The following is a 17,913-nucleotide window of genomic DNA, read 5'->3' as shown; positions in this document are numbered from 1 at the left end:
AGATCTTTTCTGTGAGATATATGTACCTTAAACTCACTAGGCAAATGAGCTATGTTTGCTTTACGTAATGACGAGTGTGTGATACAAAGTAGACTTATGTATAGCACATGGACAATTTGTTTCGCCAGTAAAATAAACCTCCCATCATCCGCTGTACCTTCGCCGGTCGACCGGTTTAATTGACCGAATAAAGTTTGATTATTTATTATTCTTTCTGATTGGCTGGTCGAGTGTATGCTTTCGTTTGCAAACGATGGACCCGGTCGGAGGGATACATCAACAAGGTACGCTATTTCAGAAGCGTTGCCATCGGGCATGGTTTGGCCAATAAATCAGTTTGATTTAAGGTACACTTGGGTGAAAAAATATACTAAAGAGGGATTTCCACTGGAAATCAATGTTTCATCACATGCGTGTTGTGGAGAAGCATGTTTATTAAGTCTGTTGAAATGAGAGTAAATGGATTGGGGAAGGATTACACAGAAATAATTGAATGATTTGATTTCCCAGTCGTTGTTTGAGTTCTGATTGTAAACCATTCTTAGTGTTAGCAAAATCAGTATACTCGAATGAAATAGTCTTCCAAAGAGTTTCTATCCTATGGGATAGAGATTGAGTACCAAAACCCCGACGGGGGCACAACAGAAGACGAGCAGGCAAGTGCGCTGATTAAACAATGTCATCTCGAAGGTGTACCAATGATAAACCGGAGAAGAAAGCATTTTAGATGGTCGGGTTCGGGTTTTTGGACCCAAAACCCGGACCCGACCCGAACCCGACGGGTTTCGGGTTGGGTTCGGGTTCTATAAATTTAAGTTTCTTGGGTTCATTTCTGGTTCCGGGCTTTCAAATTTGAAATTCTCGGGTTCGGCTTGGGTCCGGGTTTTTGAAATTTTGAACTTTCGGGCTCGGGTCGGTTCGGGTTTTTCAAATTAGAAATTATCGGGATCTGGTCGGGTTCGGGTTTTGAACAAAACAACCCAACCATTTCTTGACGCTGTTTGCGTCTGTACACAAAACCTATAAGCAGGGCCGTTGCATGATCCGGATTCCTTCATGAAAATACATGAATTTTCACGATCTTAAGGATCGCAAAAATCTTGTGTGTTCTGTTAAGACCATTGACGGATTTTTAAAAGTTTGGAGTCGTTCTGAGAGCTCCAGTAGAGATGTCGAAGCATCTCTACTGGTGCACTTACCGTATAATCTGAAGCATAAAATAAATTAGATACCCTATCATAGATCGCCCTGACGCTAATGATGTGTCATATAGAACGCTTCAGAGAATCTTGTTTGACACCCTTCGACACAAGTTTGACCGTACCAATCAGAAACGTGGGTGACATCTTGTAAACTGTCGAATAAGAATTGCCAATTGTCATAGTTTAATTTAATACAAGTAATAAATTATACAAAACTGCTATGCAAGAATGGTTTTTGATAAAAAATTAAAAATTTTAGTAAAGTGCGGCGGGCAAGGTTGTTTCAAACTGTCACCGTTAAGCTTTTTGTTTCCCCATGAGTTAGCCGCCGATTTATCCTAATTTCCGGTGAAGATATCGATGATTTATAAGTTTCTCAAAACATTACAAATTCGAAGTTCGATACTAGTAAATATAAATGCGGATTCTACTCGCCAGTGATTCGTTTTGCCAGGTATAACTCAACGCGTATGGCGCTACTTCAGATTCGAGTGATTTTACTATTCTCCGATGAACCAAAAATTAAAAAATCTTTGAGATCTTTGGATCTTGTGTTGGATCGGGTTTCTCAAATTTAAAATTTTCGGGCTCAAATTTTAAAACTCTCGGGTTCGGGTCGGGTTTAGGTTTTACAAAATTTTCATTTTCGGGTTTCTCAATATACAAATTTTCGGGCCGGGTTCGGGTTTTTCAAATTTTATAACTTCAGGCTCGAGGCGGGTTCGGGATTTTCAATTTTTGAACTTACGAGTTCGGGTCGGGTTCAGGTTCGAAAAAAATGAAACCCGACCATCTCTAGAAAGCATATGGTAACACGCAAGGAGCGTCGTTACGACTCTCGATGATCATAGCTTGCAAACTACTGGAAAAATGCCAATGTTTGGTGGCCAGTTGGTCGGTTCGCCGCTCCTCCATCTATGGAAACTGTCCTTCAATGTCAACTGCTTTCTCCGACCAGCGGGGGATAACCCGTGTGGAGTCGGTAGTGGTTGTATCAACCGGCTAAGAAGAACACTACCACGGACCACCTGTTCCGGTGGTAAAAACCCATCAAACAGGGAACTCCAATTACATAGAGCCCCACGATCCATGCTAATGGTTAAAATTGTGAAGGGGCTTTAATATATTCTCAATGGCGAACGAAGCATTACACCGCGAAACGTTCGCTCCTCGCGCTGAAATTTTTTCGCCGATGATCGGTAGCATTTTGCCGGATTTTTGTTGGCTTTGGTGAGACTTTCGACTGATGACAGTTCGGTGAAGTTTTGCTGGATTTCGATTATCAAATTTCGATGTGTACAGGCGAACCTACTCAGAGGTCATGTGGAATACGGCCAAGAATTGAGCCACTGGGTTCCTGCTCCTATGGCGTGAGAGGCGATCGATCCCTAAGTCAAGGTGTAGTCCCATGCTGAGAACCCTATGACTGGAGGGTCTAAAATATGCTAGTCAACAATGGTTAGAACAGTACTAATCAATCTCCAGCATAAATGAACAGCTACTATTTCGTATTATATCTATTTCGACTTGTGCAGTTCCATAGCATTGGTTCAAGAATCGTACTTCCATAAAAGAAACTTTTACGTATATTGGAAAGTTACTCACTGCCTTTATTGTTTACAACAAGACAAATATGGCTAACCCACGTCAAAAGCCTCGTGCATACATTCTTGCAAATAAGGCTGTTGACGCACGTCTCATATCCGAGCTCATAACTCGCAATATCACAGTTAGTCTGACGCAAATGCTCATCACATCATTTGGAAAAAACCACACATCAATCAGAGAGGCTTTGAACTGATGGAGTCATAAGTAGTACAAATCTTCATATTCTAAATTTAGGAAACCGACCAACTTTTGCGAGGTCTATGAGGCAGGAGGTGTTATACATTCATAGTAGCATCATACGAAGAAGCTGATCTACTTCGTACTACTAAATCGACTAGGGGAATCCCTTGGTGGAGGGCTGAGTTTGAAAGAATGGTGAAGGATATGAGATATGAGCTTAGAGCCGGCGTCAGCGTTATGACTCCAGGGTATTCATAGCAGCTCATAGTACGTATATGAAATGTCTAGATCTGCAGAGTGTGCTGGCTGGCAAAAGCTACGCACTAATGTGTCTAGTTTGAACGAGGTTGGCAGATTTAATAAAATTCTCTCGAAGTCGAAAGATTTTCAAATGAACTCTTCAAAATCCGAGATGGTGTTGGTGATAGAAACGTGACTGCCGAGTTTGTGAAGATTTTATTTGAAGGATTACAAATTTCTACAACAAAGAGAATCATTGTGGGTTAGGGTTCTTGGAAGAACCCCAACTATTGTACTTACTGTAGTTGCCATTAACTATCACGCAACAATTCAATCAGCGAATTAACGAAGCTTCTTCACTCTGGTGTGACCTTTTGGTAATCGATCCTCCTGTCAGACGTTGGCGTTCGCGAGCGACTCGAAGTAGCGGTGTGCACGGCGCGGTGATCGACGTTGCGCAACTAACACTTCTCCTTCAATACATCGAAGATCCGCATGAGATGCATTTCTTCCTACGTCAACGTCGCGTAGCGCGAGTAGCTCACCTGCCCTGCCGGTCTGGTCCTATGCTGGTGGCAATTACTCCTCCTTTGGGCCAGCAGTTCCGAGGCAACTTATCGCCCACAATAACCACGATGTCGTTGATCAGGATTGGACTCACATTCGTGAACCACTTAGCTCTGTGAGTCAGAGAAGGAAGATAGTCGTGGAGCCACTGACGCCAGAATTGGTTCGTCAAGGCATACAGAGATAACAACAGTATTTTCATTAATGTTGTTAATCGATGAAAGGTTTTCAGTGGTGATCCTACGTGACTTCTCTTTTGTCGGTTCTCACGGTAAAGAGGGACAAATCTGTCTTTGTCAGGACACATGATGGTATACTTTAGTGATTTGTAGTTATTCCGCCTAAGCTTGACTACTGCCAGCGGAAGACAAAAGATTAGTCTGTAGGATTTTAAGCGTGTTTCTAATGACACTGCCACTTCTAGTTTTCCGATCTGTATATTTCACACTTGAGTGCTATGGCTCTAAATTTTCATAACGTTCCCTATCCAGTAATCTCCAGCTAATGAATGTCGTTAAAAAGTAAAAAAAAAAGAAAATGTGACTACATATGTCGAAATAAAAAATGAAAGTAGTTTTCTAGCATAAAATATCGCGTATTCTGTTATACTAATTTTTAATAATGAATTCTCATAGAAGTCATAGAAGTCCTCCATAATGGAGGAAAAATAGTAAAAGAAAATGCGTATTTAGAAAAGTTGTTGTGAATGCCATTTAAAACAACTTTGTTGAAGGTATGTATGGAGCATAATGAGCTATAAAACGTTATTTACGAAATTTTCTTAAATCAAATTTAATTCGAATTCTTCAAAAGGGCTAAAAAGATTTTTGTAAACATGTATTTTGCTCATTATTCCGCTGCCGAGATGGACTTCATGAAAAATGCACAATAATATACATCTTTACCCTCGGAAAAATTAATTTCAAATATTTTCAGTGTTGAAATTGTAAATAAAATAAGAGAAAAAGGTGCAAAACAAAAGTTAGTTTACAAATCTTTCTAGCCCTATTCAAAAGTTGATATGAATTTATCGTATACAGCTATATCAGAATAACTTATTTTGGGGGACGGGTATAGCGTAGTTGGTAAATCGATTGCCTTGTACGCAGCTCACCTGGGCTCGATTCCTAACCCCGCACATAGGATTAGAGATTTTTTCCAAAAAGAGATTTCTCTAACCCGAAAGAGGCGAATAACCCTAAGGTTAAAACCTCTATAATCAAAATAAAAAAAAACTTATTTTAAAGAATTTCTTTCACAAATAACCTAATATATTTTGACATCCTAAACGCGTAAAGCATTCTTGTATTCAAGAAAGTTGATTGTTATAGCATTGTCGAAAACTTTACTGAAGGTATTAAGCCTCGAAATAATTTTGTTTTGAACATAAATTCTACATGAGTATTTCTAGAAGGATATAAGGCCAATTTTTTCTTTATCAGGAGATGTGCTATTTCACGTTGTAATATTTTTCGAAGATACTAAACCTCAAAAATTGACGGTTTCAAAATGATGTAACCTTGACCATAAATATTCTTATCAGTGATCATATAACAAAAATCAAGTACTATTTTCGTTATAAATCATACTCAGTTTTCGTCTCAACTCTACGCATTTTTAAAAATATCATTTTCAGTAAATGTTGAAATTTATACAATTTAATGCGCCTTTAACCTATTTCAAGTTCGTTTCCCATTCAAAAAAAAAAAAAAATGTGGCTTGGCCATATTCCGCACATCCCATCAAAAGTGAACTCAACATGATTGGAAATCCAACAGTTGTGATTAGTTTCAAAACGCCATAATTAGATTCTATTGGAGTCTTTTCATGCAGGTATTTTATATGATATTGATATGATTTAACGACTATGGGATCAGTTACAAGATATAATTTGCACAATTTTACAAAAATCTCCGTTATGTTTAAAACAAGTAGAATATATTGAGAATTTATCAGACAATTATGATTGTAAAATTCAATTTAATTTGTCAGCATCAATAACTTTTTTTTCTTAAATCCAGTTAATTTCGGTTTGGAGGGGGTTTTAGCCCCAAAATTCCCGCTCGGCTACGCCAACAATATATTTGTTTAAAGATTCTACCAATCTATTGATAGGTGACTTGTATCACACCTTACTGGAGAAAAATAAACATTCGATAAAACGAAACCCATTTGCAAAAAAAACAATTAAAACATCATATTCACTAACGAATCAAACCTGCTTAAATGTCGGAAAAGGAATAAACGGTAAATCTCAGTCAGTGGGACATCTGTTTACGGAAATTGAATTATGTTCCTCATTTCCTTTCTTTCAAGCATTAATCCAATCGAACAGAGCAAGGCGCAATATTTGGCCATTATTTAATTACACGCTCTATTATTCGTGCAAATAATTGTTGTGCCTAGATTCCATTCGAAAGGTATGATTCCATATATTGTTAACACCACCAACCGTGCCGGATTTTGATATCTTTATATGCTTTCTAGCCCAGGTAACAAATAGGCTTTCCCGTCGTTGTCATTCTGATTGCACAGCATTCGTCCCAGCAGAGCTCTGGTATAAAGAGCAAACAATGCTGGAAACGATGTTGAAAGAAAATCCGGGGCATAACAGCAAACCTATGTTTCGCTAGGATATACCTACCTACCTCACGTTGCGTTGCGTTGTGGCAAGGTACTTGGAGGATATATGATGTACCATGTAAAACGTTGTGTAACGCTTTCCGAATTGCAAATGATATTTTATATAAATTATTCAATTTATTTATCTGACTTGGTTCGTTTCTAACATAAATTCAATATACTGAAAGGAAAAGAGCTTTATAAGACGTAACAGAAGTTTATCTGGAATTTAAAAAAAACTGATATTTTAAAATAGAAGCACGTCATATCCCCTCGCAATATCTTATGCTTCGGCTAGCATTCTTGAGCCATTACATTCTAAGAAATAGGACAAATTTTATACTCTACAAACCTCCTATTGAAAGGAGGTTGCTGGTGAATGAAGGGTAAGAAAAGAACTCCTGCACAGCAGACACACACACACCTTGGAACTTGGATTACATCTGTCACAATATAGCATTTCACTGTCCGATCCCAAATGGGAATCTGATGGGCTGTTTGTTCGAGATTGTTCTGAACGATACACGCAAGAAACGGTCCCAGTAGGAATGTTACCAAACCGGAGAAATTCACCCGATCCCGATGGTATCTTTGCTTTGTGATATACCAATAGGTGTCGCAGAAAAAGGTGAGCCACAAATATGAGAATCTTCCAATCTTTTGGCTTTCACTTATCATATATCACCGATCTTTGGCCATCCCAAATGCATTGCGTAAAGGGAAACCACACCGAATCAGGCAAGCGAATTGCTACAGGATTCCCTGACGAAAACGATACGTTCTGAGAATATAACAACACGCAACGCACCGTTTGGATGATGCTCAGTCAGAGAGCAAATAAAAATCGGTAAAACGATTTTGAAACATGCAGACCACCACCGAAGGATGCTGTGAAAGAAAAGGGGGAGGTGGTGCAAGTCAAAATATTTATTCTAGGTTTGAGCTTGAAAGTGCGGAAAAGACGTCGATCAGGGAGTAAGGAGAAATGACGATAATGCAATATTGGAAGCGTAAAATAATAAGAAATATGTCCCTGTTGGTGATTAAAATTAATTGCTTCGAACGAGAATGCTTTGTTTGGGTTTGCCATCCATGGAAGATTCGGGTGGTCGTTTCTTCTATTGAACTGCATGAATAGAACTAGTTGATTGGAGCTCATTAGGCGCGACTTTGTTTTGGAAAAAACATTTCGCATGCTCGTTTGAATACAATGAGTTTCGCAGATGTCCAGTAAGATCCGTTTTACTAACAAAGTGATACATAGACACATTCCAGCGTTAGGGGACAACGTTTGCACGCATCATACAACTGTTAACAGCTTGTCGTTTGAAAAATCCTACGATGTACGCTCAAAAAACTTAATTGAATACTTTAAAAGTCCTAATACAACGTTAATGTTATGGGTTTGATGTTTTTCAGGTTGTCCTTTCATTCTGAGAGGTGAAAATGTCGCGTTAGGGGACAACAGCGCAAAAAATTGATTTTCCAACCTACACTTGTATTTATTAAAAAACCTGCTCTGTCTCAAACTTTAGAGCATCTATTTGTTCTGGAAATTTGATCATCGATAGTCACAGAACAATACTGTATATTTAGATTTTCGAGTTTTTAGGAAAAATTTTTCACGACCGCTGCGAACACTGCGTTGGGGGACAACACCAAAATGAACACAAACGGTCGCATATGAAGTGTTGTCCCCTAACGCGACTGAAGAATTTGTTGAAGTTCAAACAAAGCGATGTATATTACCTCTGAACCTGTAAATAACTCAAAATAAAGATTTGAAACGCCAAACCAGATGTATTTCTAGTTTCACCTTCATGTGTTTTATTAAGAAATCAAATTAATATGAAATGAGAACAGGAAACACCGCATACCACAGTGTGGCGCGGTATAGAAGAGATTGTAGACCACAATCGCCACTTTCTAATGGATCGAAAAAGGTGGTTTCAAGTAGTTTTGGTAAGTTTAATATATTATTGACATCAGTGCGGATCCAGGGGAAGGGTCTTGGGGGACCGAACCCCCCCCCCCCCGAAAATTTTTAACATCTTGAGAATTTTTAAAAAAGTTTCTTTTTTAAATTCATTCTAAGTTCAAAATCTTTGCAAACCAGATTCGATTACCAAAACTGAGGTTAATTAAATGAGGGTATTACATATTACGTATTATACAATGAACATTTTTAAGTCGAAATTTTGGACCCCCTCCGAATTTTTTTTTCTGAATCCGCTCCTGATTGACATAGGAAAATATATGAAATAAAATTAACTGTTTCTTAGAATTCTTTTTATTTTGTTCACCAACTAAGTTTTTTTCAAGTAATTTTGGTGCTCTAACTTTGTTTTTTGACATTATAAAATCTCAAAAATAAAATTGACTGTTGATTACGGCAGATAAAATACGTCATAGGGTTGTTCAATATTTATTTTCTTGTTACGTTACAAATACACAAATGTGACTCTGAAGCAATTCAACAAAGGAAAGACTGTCAAACGATTATACTCAGTCGAGCAGTTATTATATTTACGTATTGTATGTAATGTTGTCGCGAAATACGAGTAATACAGTTGAAAAAAAAATTTCGAAAGAGAATATCGCCCTTCCAGTTCATCCTCTGGCGTTTGCACAACTGTTTCTACTCATAAATCTGCAAGACGACACTTATTAGTGATGATTGCGGAAATTAATCAAATTGTAGCCGTTTTACGCAATTTTTGGAAAAGAAGATAAGGGTAAGATCCAAGCTTTTTGAAAATTTTGATATATTAGAGTACAAAAAAATTCGTTAAGAAATTTCACACAATTGCGGTGTTATGGCTCAGATGGCTGGCTTGTCATTGAATTATCTAAATAATAGAAAACTGGAGAATTTCGTAAAATTGCATCTTTTATTAGCGAATTCTAAGATATGCGTATCCTCAGGATAACAATTTGACTTTAAAGTGCTATGAAACATAAAAAAACTGCATTAAACTACGATGTTTGGTTCATGTTGAAGAAAATCTATCCCGAAAAGACAAGTTAGTTCCAAGTGGTCAATAATTATCCCGCTAATTTGAAAGAATGTGACGACGAGTGAGTGTTATTCCCTATGAACAAATTCTTCCGCGCGATAGTGGCAGGACTCAGAGAATCGCTCAAATCAGCATAGGACAACATCAGTGCTAGAAATCTCAAACCAAATCAATGGGAAAGCGAAAAACTGGCCAATAAAATAGACATACAAACGAATTATTGCTAATGCTCTGTTAATAAAATATCTAAATTCCTCAATAAATGCATTGTGGTGGGAAAACTGAATTTTCCTAAATGGGTTATGTATATTGTACTGAGCCAAAAAAATCGATTTGAAGTTTATACTTTACTCAAATTTACAACGCGACTGAGAACTAAGAAATCAACGCTTTTTCTTGAAAAAAGCGATAGTAGCAGTGATACCATTCAAAGAAAATATATTTCCAGACTTGTTTTATTTCCTATTTAAGAACTATTGTGTTTTTTACATCCTAGATTGCATGATTCAGTGATCGAAACCCAAAACTTCATAAAGTATTTGAAATTATTAAATTAAAATTTGTGTTTGCTATTGAAATTGACAAAATGATAGTATATATAGTATATAGTCCCTTTGGCGTTGGTTAATTTTTCGGTCCCACCTATCAGCATTGAAGTATCGCCCTTACGTTTTTTTACAATACCAATTTTACAATTTGTGGGAGTTTAGTGAAAATCGATCTTACTGTCCAAACGGCATAATTCCGAAACCGTAATTTTTGAAGTTTTAAAATTATGCAGAATTAATTTTTCAGACAATAGTAACAGAGTCCGTGTCTTTAGCAAATTTGTTGAGACTTTATTGTAGTCATGAATATTAACCTGAGAAAATTCACCATAAATACTTCTTGGACGACATACCGTCAAAATTACTTTATCAAATGATGCGCTGTTTAACGTTTGTAAAACTCATCGAAGATACTAAACCTCCGAAATTGGCGGTTTCAAAATGATGTTATCTTGACCTTAAATTACTGTTTTTAAACATTTGACCTATACATATAATTGGTCATACAACAAAAATCAAATCCTCATCAAAATCGATCAGAACCTGCTAGAGTCGAATGGAAATCGTCATTTTTCATAAATTTCTCTCTACATTCGGAAAGTGTTATCCTTGTTATTAATCATATTACGTTTTCGTCTCAACTCGACGCATTCCCAAAATAAAAACCTGTTTTAATCCACCTAGTGGTGCAATTGTGCTTTACTCATTTGTCCAGACTACGATTCCATGGCTGGTTATGTTCAATACAATGGTGGAAATGAATATTACATGTTCAGTACGATTTCCACATACATACAATGGATCGACAGCCACGATCTTGAGATACTATGTGATACTGAAACATCGCTTGAAACCAGCGGCGGATCATGGAGAAAGATCCGGGAGCTCCAGGTCCTGCCAAAAATTTTCAACTTGTTAAGAAATTTTAAACTAGTATTAATTTTAAAGTAGCAACCCCTCAGTGCATACTCCCTCCGGGCCGGTATGATTGACGATTTTTAGAATGATTGCATAACCTTTCTATATGAGAAAGGCAAAAATGTACTAAAGTCCAAAGAAGTCAATTTTTGTCAAACATCTCAATGTTTCATGCATTTTAAAGTGATGGGAAGGTTGTACCTTTCATTTGAAACTAACTTTGTGCAAATCGGTCCAGCCATCTTTGAGAAACAGAGGTCACATTTTTTTCCACATACACACATACATATACACAGACATTTTCCGATCTCGACGATCTCAGTCGATTGGCATATGACACTCGGCTCTTCGGGTCGGGATTAGATTGACGAATTTTAGAGTGAATGAAAAAGGCAAAAACATTTTTAGCAAATATTGAAAGTTATGCATTTTTTGGTGAGCAGTTCTATGTTTCATAGACATTAAATCAATTTTAACTTCGCTTTCTATTAAATAAAGACCCTTATTACAGTACATTTCTACAAAAACGAGCTCATATTGAAAATAAATCTGAGGATTATGATTGATTACAGAACTCTGGAATTTTCTATTGGAATGTTTTCAGGCAGGAATTTGATATTGATGCTATTAGACAACTGTTAAATCAAGACCAATAGATCAGTTACATATCAGGACCCCATTCCGACAATTTATCAAAAGTCCTCATGACGTTTACAACAACAGGTTATCAATCTACGGATCAGATAATTGTTATTATAATATTGAATTAAATCAGTCAGCATCAATATATTTTCAACTTTAATCCAATTTTTTTTTGGGTGTGGTGGGAGGGGAGGGTTGTATGGTGTACCCCAAAACCTTCTCTTGGCTACGCCGTTGCTTGGAGTTATTTATTTCGCTTTTCATTTTCCGATATGTTTCTGATCGATCCGATGGTTATAAGTTAGAAATATTGCAGTCAGAAGGTTCGCACAAATGAACATTTTTGCACTGATAAGTTATCAACTTCCTTCCAGACAACTTGGAAGTGTTCGGTGATTATTTCTAGCGGTTGTAGATAGTAAAATGAAATACAAAATTCGTTTTATCGAAATAATGTTTAGCTTATTTCAATGGATTTTTACTATATTGAACAATAAATAGGCGACAAAGAGTAATCAACAAACAACAAGCCATAACTTTTAAAGTATTCAAAACAGATATTTAAAGTCTTTAGCAAAGTTATTCGCAAAAGTAAGAGCTACAAATTTGCTGAAGGCATCATTTCGATATAATCACTTCCAAGAAAATTTGTGAAAATATCTCACTCATAGGGAGATTAATCAGCAAAAGCACAATACCAAAAGAAAGGGCATATTACCTCCATTAAATTCTCCGAAGATACTATTGACCTAAAATAAGCCGTTTTGACGTTAATAATAGATTACATGTTTTTGGTCATATTTCTGGCAATGGGAAATGATAAAAATCTTTCGTCCGCATTTAATGTTAAATATCTCTTTTGATAATAGTCCGATTTCAACAATCTATAGCTTGTTCGAAAGGTATTTGTAAAGCTGTCTAAAAACATATAAATTGTTAATCTATATTGTCAATTTCGGCAGATAATTTAAAAAAACTTCAAAAACGCCATTTTTACGCATTCAAACATTCATATCTTGGAAACTAAACATCAGAATCAAAAACAAATTAATATCGTTCATACTGTTTTTTAGTTCTTTCATTTAAAATTGGTTTGGATAAGATCGGTTCAGCCATTGCTGAGAAACACGAATGAGAATTTGTCCGTTACATACACACACAGACACACACACACACAGACATTGTCCCAAATCGTCGAGCTGAGTCGATTGGTATATAAGACTCGGCCTTCCGGGCCTCGGAAAAAATCTTGAAAGTTTGAGCGAATTCTATACATTTCTTTTATAAGAAATGTAAAAACTTGATAATTTTTCGATATTATAAGGCCTCCCGCTTAATGGAACCCTCCCCCTCCCCTCTGCAAGCCCCTGAGACCACCCATGACACTGCATGGCTGCGGTAATGCTGAAATAGGTTGGTTATATCTTTTATGTCCATATACTGTTCTGTAGGCTCTCAAAGTAACTCTGCAGAAGGATTTATCGTATTGCAACGGAAAGCGTTAGGAGACAACACTTCAGTGCACCCTACTGAAAGAACGATTCCAAAGCTTATTATATACAAATAGCATATTTTTAGAAAGGTATCGATGAGTACTAATAGCTTCTGAAAAGATTTCATAGATAGCGTGCTTTGTTCTCGTGAAAAATTGAAAAAACGTGATGTTTGCGTTAGGGGACGACGCAAAAATGGTAAATTTTTGTCCCCATTTTATCTGACGATCAATTCACTCAATAAATCTGCGTCCGAAGATGAAATCTTTGTACAATATGTGAACAATAAAATGGAATTTAAGATTATTCCAAATAAATTTTCTTACAAACCTGTCGGTGTGGTACGGAAAAATCAATTCAATTATTAAAAACCTGTTTTAATCCACCTAGCGGTGCAATTGTGCCTTTCTCATTTCTCTAAACTATGGCACGGAGGCTTTTTATGTTCAACATAATTGTGGAAATGTCCATTACATTCTTAGTACACTTTGCACTTATACACAATGGCATGCCAGCCACGAACTTGATGAGCTACGTGTCGACGGTGAAACACTTGAAACAAAAAAAATATCATACTTCATTAGCCTAATCAGCATTAGATCAATGTTATCTGCTTGCTAACTCATTTTGTCATGCGGGGGTGGGTATGTGAGGAGGACGAAAGTCCCATGAACGAACGACTCCCCAGCTTAAATTGGTATGCTTTGTGATATAGTGGTGGTTTAAAGATGATGGGGTTGAAAGGGAGGGGTATGAGGGCTGGATGGGGTGGTGGTCTGAGGGGTGATTTAAGGAGATTTTTAAAGGAGGGGAGTGAACAGTAGAGGACGGGGGGTATAACCCCTCTCCGTAAACCATCAACTACGCCCCTGTTAAAATCCAGAAACCGGCCGGGATTAGGTTGACGTTTTTCAGAGTGATTGCATAACCTTTCTATATGAGAAAGGCAAAAATGTGCCAAAATCCAAAAAATTGAATTGTCGTCAAATTTTTTTTCGAGTTTCCATCAAATCTCGACGTTTCATGCACCTTGAACACATTTAGCATCAAAAATAAAAATTCTATTTTTAATTTTTCCTATAGTTTATATGAGAAATTTCTGTGTGACCGCACTCTGAAACCCGTAATTCCGGAACCAGAATTCCGATCGATTTAAAATTCAATAGCAGCCGATGGGAAGGTTGCACCTTTCATTTGAGACTAAGTTTGGGCAAATCGGTCCAGCCATCTCTGAGAAAAATGAGTGACATTATTTGACACATACGCACATACATACACACACACATACACACACACATACACACACACATACATACACACACACATACAGACTTTTTCCGATCTCGACGAACTGAGTCGAATGGGATATGACACTCGGCCCTCCGGGCCGGGATTAGATTGACGTTTTTCAGAGTGATTGCATAACCTTTCTATATGAGAAAGGCAAAACGAGTCATAAATGTATTACTGGTTTTCATCGACGACCGTCATAAAATTCTTTTAAAAAAATTCTATATATCTATGATTTGGGAGCCTTAAATCTATACCAACATATTTCAGAACAACTTTTACTTATATTAGCAGATTTATTTTTATTAGGTAAGCGATACAAGTGCGTGGAATGTGTCTACAGAAAGTGGAGACCATCGACCACTATTGTCCAATAGCCTACGAGTATTTGAATTGCCTTATGCCATCACCACCATTCGCCTCAGTTCTTCGAGATAGGAAAACATCTGTGTGTATGTATGCGTATGTATGAATGTATGTGTGAATGCGTCAAAAATATCACCTCTATTTCTCAGAGATGGCTAACCGATTTGCAAAAGGCTAAGTTTAAAATGAAATGTACAACCTGCCTATAGGCTGTAATTGAATTTTTTACTGATCGGAGTTGCGGTTCTGGAGTTACCGGTTGAAGAGTGCGGCCGCAATACCTGATACCACCATGGCATCAAAATGATGCAATACTGAAGAATCGTTGTAAAATATACAATACACGATTTTATGTTGTCACACTCACTAAAATTTCTTCACAAACATTTTCACATATTTCAGTTTGTCTTCACATCTCGCCATGAGTAGAAGCAAAAAATCGTCCCGCGCAAGTGAAACAGTCAATTCTACCTAAAAATCAATCGGTGCCTATCACACAAGCAGTCATTATAACAATAGCCTATACCTACTGTGCAATTTTGTGATGAGTGACGGTGCCCAGCAAAAAGCAACCCAGATGCGGCCGAACTGTGTTGCTGTTGATTTTTCAAAATGCCCCGTAAGACCAGCCATTCGGGAAGTGGAACAGTTATTAAAAGTGCAGATGGAACTCAATCTGGTTGAAGTGAAAACCTTACAAATGCATCATATCAAACATTGCGTGCTGATTTCGTTCAAGGACATTAACCAAGCTGAGTCATTCGCCTCGCGAAACAACATGCAGCACACCGCCGAATGCGGCAATGTTAAATATAGCATTCCCGTATACATCGAGAACGGCGCTGTAGAAGTTCGTGTCCATGATTTGGCTACGCGTACCTCTGACAGCGCGATTAAAAATTGCTTGCAAAAATACGGAGAAGTAGACTCCGTTACACATGATACAGGGAGGAATTTTTTCCCGAGCATCCCTAACGGTGTTAGTGTGATGAGAATGCGTGTGACTAAGCCAATTCCCTCATACATAAGCTTCACAGTGTTAGGAAGGGACGATGCTCTCATTCAACAGACATCACTAGTCACGTACCCAGGGCAAATTCCTATGTGCCAGTTCTGCACGAAGAAGCTGCACCTCGGAAAACCTTGCGTAGAAACTGTTAAGGAAAACTCAAATCCAACTGAAATCAGCACACAACCATCTTTCGCTAAACCACTAACAGCTGCAAAACCAACATCTATGGATCAAGCATCAACAACCAGCAACAACAACAACAACGAAACGAATGCCGACAACGAACATACTAAAACGACCCTTAAGAGTAAAACACAAACTGGAACATCCGACTGCGAGCAGCAGGAAAGTAGTACGAACGAGGACATGGACGTGAACGATAACGAGAAAGAAGACAAACGAAATGAACCTCAACTTGCAGTGGACAACACTGGCAATATTTCGCCCCCTAGAAAAAGGATCTCAACACGCAGCATAAAGCTGCGCCTGAACGAGACAAAAAATTTAACATAGCCGTTTTTTTTATTTATTGTAAAAAAACAAACAATCGGCCTCGTCTAGCTACCTTATTTGGGCCTAAATAAATTTATTAATTAAAAGAAAATCACATATTTTACAAATACTATGATTGCTTGTTGAAATCATCATATAAAACGTTCTTTGAGCCAAAATTTGTAAATTTTAGGAAAACGAGAAGAAAACCATTTTATGTGTGGTAGTACAATCCAATCGGAAAAATATTACACTACTTGAAGTTTTCTACTAAATAAAAATTATTTGTAAGTTACTTTGCAATTGTACTTTACCGTAGAATTAAAATTTAATTATGTACTAATTTGAAACTTCACTTATATGAGATAAAGAACTTAAGCCGCCGACAGGCCCAACTAGAGTGGGGGTTAGCGGGGGTTACTTTTCTAGAGCCCGGAGTCTTTTTGGTGGCCCGCATTTTTATCTACTATGAAACTGGATGGGTGGAAGTAGGAAGAAAGAAATTTGAATTTATGCAAGACCACGACTGTCATTGTTATTATGAGCTTAATTGTGATTCAAGAAACGTGGTCAGGATTTATTAAGGGTTTAAGTTTCGTAAAGCTCACTAATACTTTCACGAACATTTTTCGTTAATATTTATGTTTCATAATTTGGAGATAAGCTGATTTGTGTTATGTATATTGATTAAAATAACCGAGTCTTCCAACTAAGACAGCCGAGAATTAAATGATTTCGGGAAGCTAATCAAGATTATCGTAATTCATTTGCGCGTAATCTTATACTTGTAACGTAACCTATATTCATGCTTAAAGGAGCTGATTCAAAATTTTAGTAATACGATTCTGCGCTATCAAGATATTTAATTCTTGATCTTACTTTCGGATTTCTTAAGCGGACTAATGTGGCTCAAGTTTATGATTTTAGGAGCTTGATCACGATTTTCGTAATTTTTATTGGATTTATCGTGGTATTGTATTCTAACGGATTTTCAGGTGGAGTAATATGACAGTAGAAACTGAATCATTACAATGTATTTGATCGACGAATTGTTAATCTGTAATGTATTGTAAGCATTCTTCGCCGTTGTGGTATTTTTCACACTGAACCTTATCAAACGAATTGCTATGCTCGAGGTCCTAATCAATTATCTTATACCTGTTGGATATTCTGGATTCTATGAAATAGTTCTTTTAAGACCAAATTGCATACTATATGAACTACATCACGAAAGTGGAAACAAATTTTGTGGGTTTAAGAAATATTTCACGAAAACGAATGGAGAACCATAACTAGTATAGTATAGAAGCAGTTCACGGGCATGAAGCGATCCGTGAACAATAATATGAGATGATAAAATTGAAAATTGTTAGGGATATTTATTTTTTTCAAATTCGCGAACTTTTACGACCACGTAAAATTGAACTTGAATAATATACTATAAGTCATGAACCAGTTCACTAACCAAAGCTGGGTCCGTGTATAATATTCTGAATTAAATGCACTAGGGTGATGAGCCCATTTGCGCCATGTTCCTATTATCACCGTACCCATTTGAAGCCGTTAATTAGAGCAGTGTCTGCCATCTTTGTTCAACGCATTGAATCAAATGGTAGCGCAATAATAGGGGCGCTCGATTCGAGTTTTCGTTGCGCTTTCGCGAAAATTTCACTGTTTTCAGCTCATTTGTGTTATTTTATTTGTTCCTAACAACAA

The sequence above is a fragment of the Topomyia yanbarensis genome, chromosome 3, assembly GCF_030247195.1.
Source record: "Topomyia yanbarensis strain Yona2022 chromosome 3, ASM3024719v1, whole genome shotgun sequence".
In the NCBI taxonomy this organism is placed as follows: domain Eukaryota; kingdom Metazoa; phylum Arthropoda; class Insecta; order Diptera; family Culicidae; genus Topomyia; species Topomyia yanbarensis.
Note: the sequence above shows the minus strand (reverse complement) of the source record.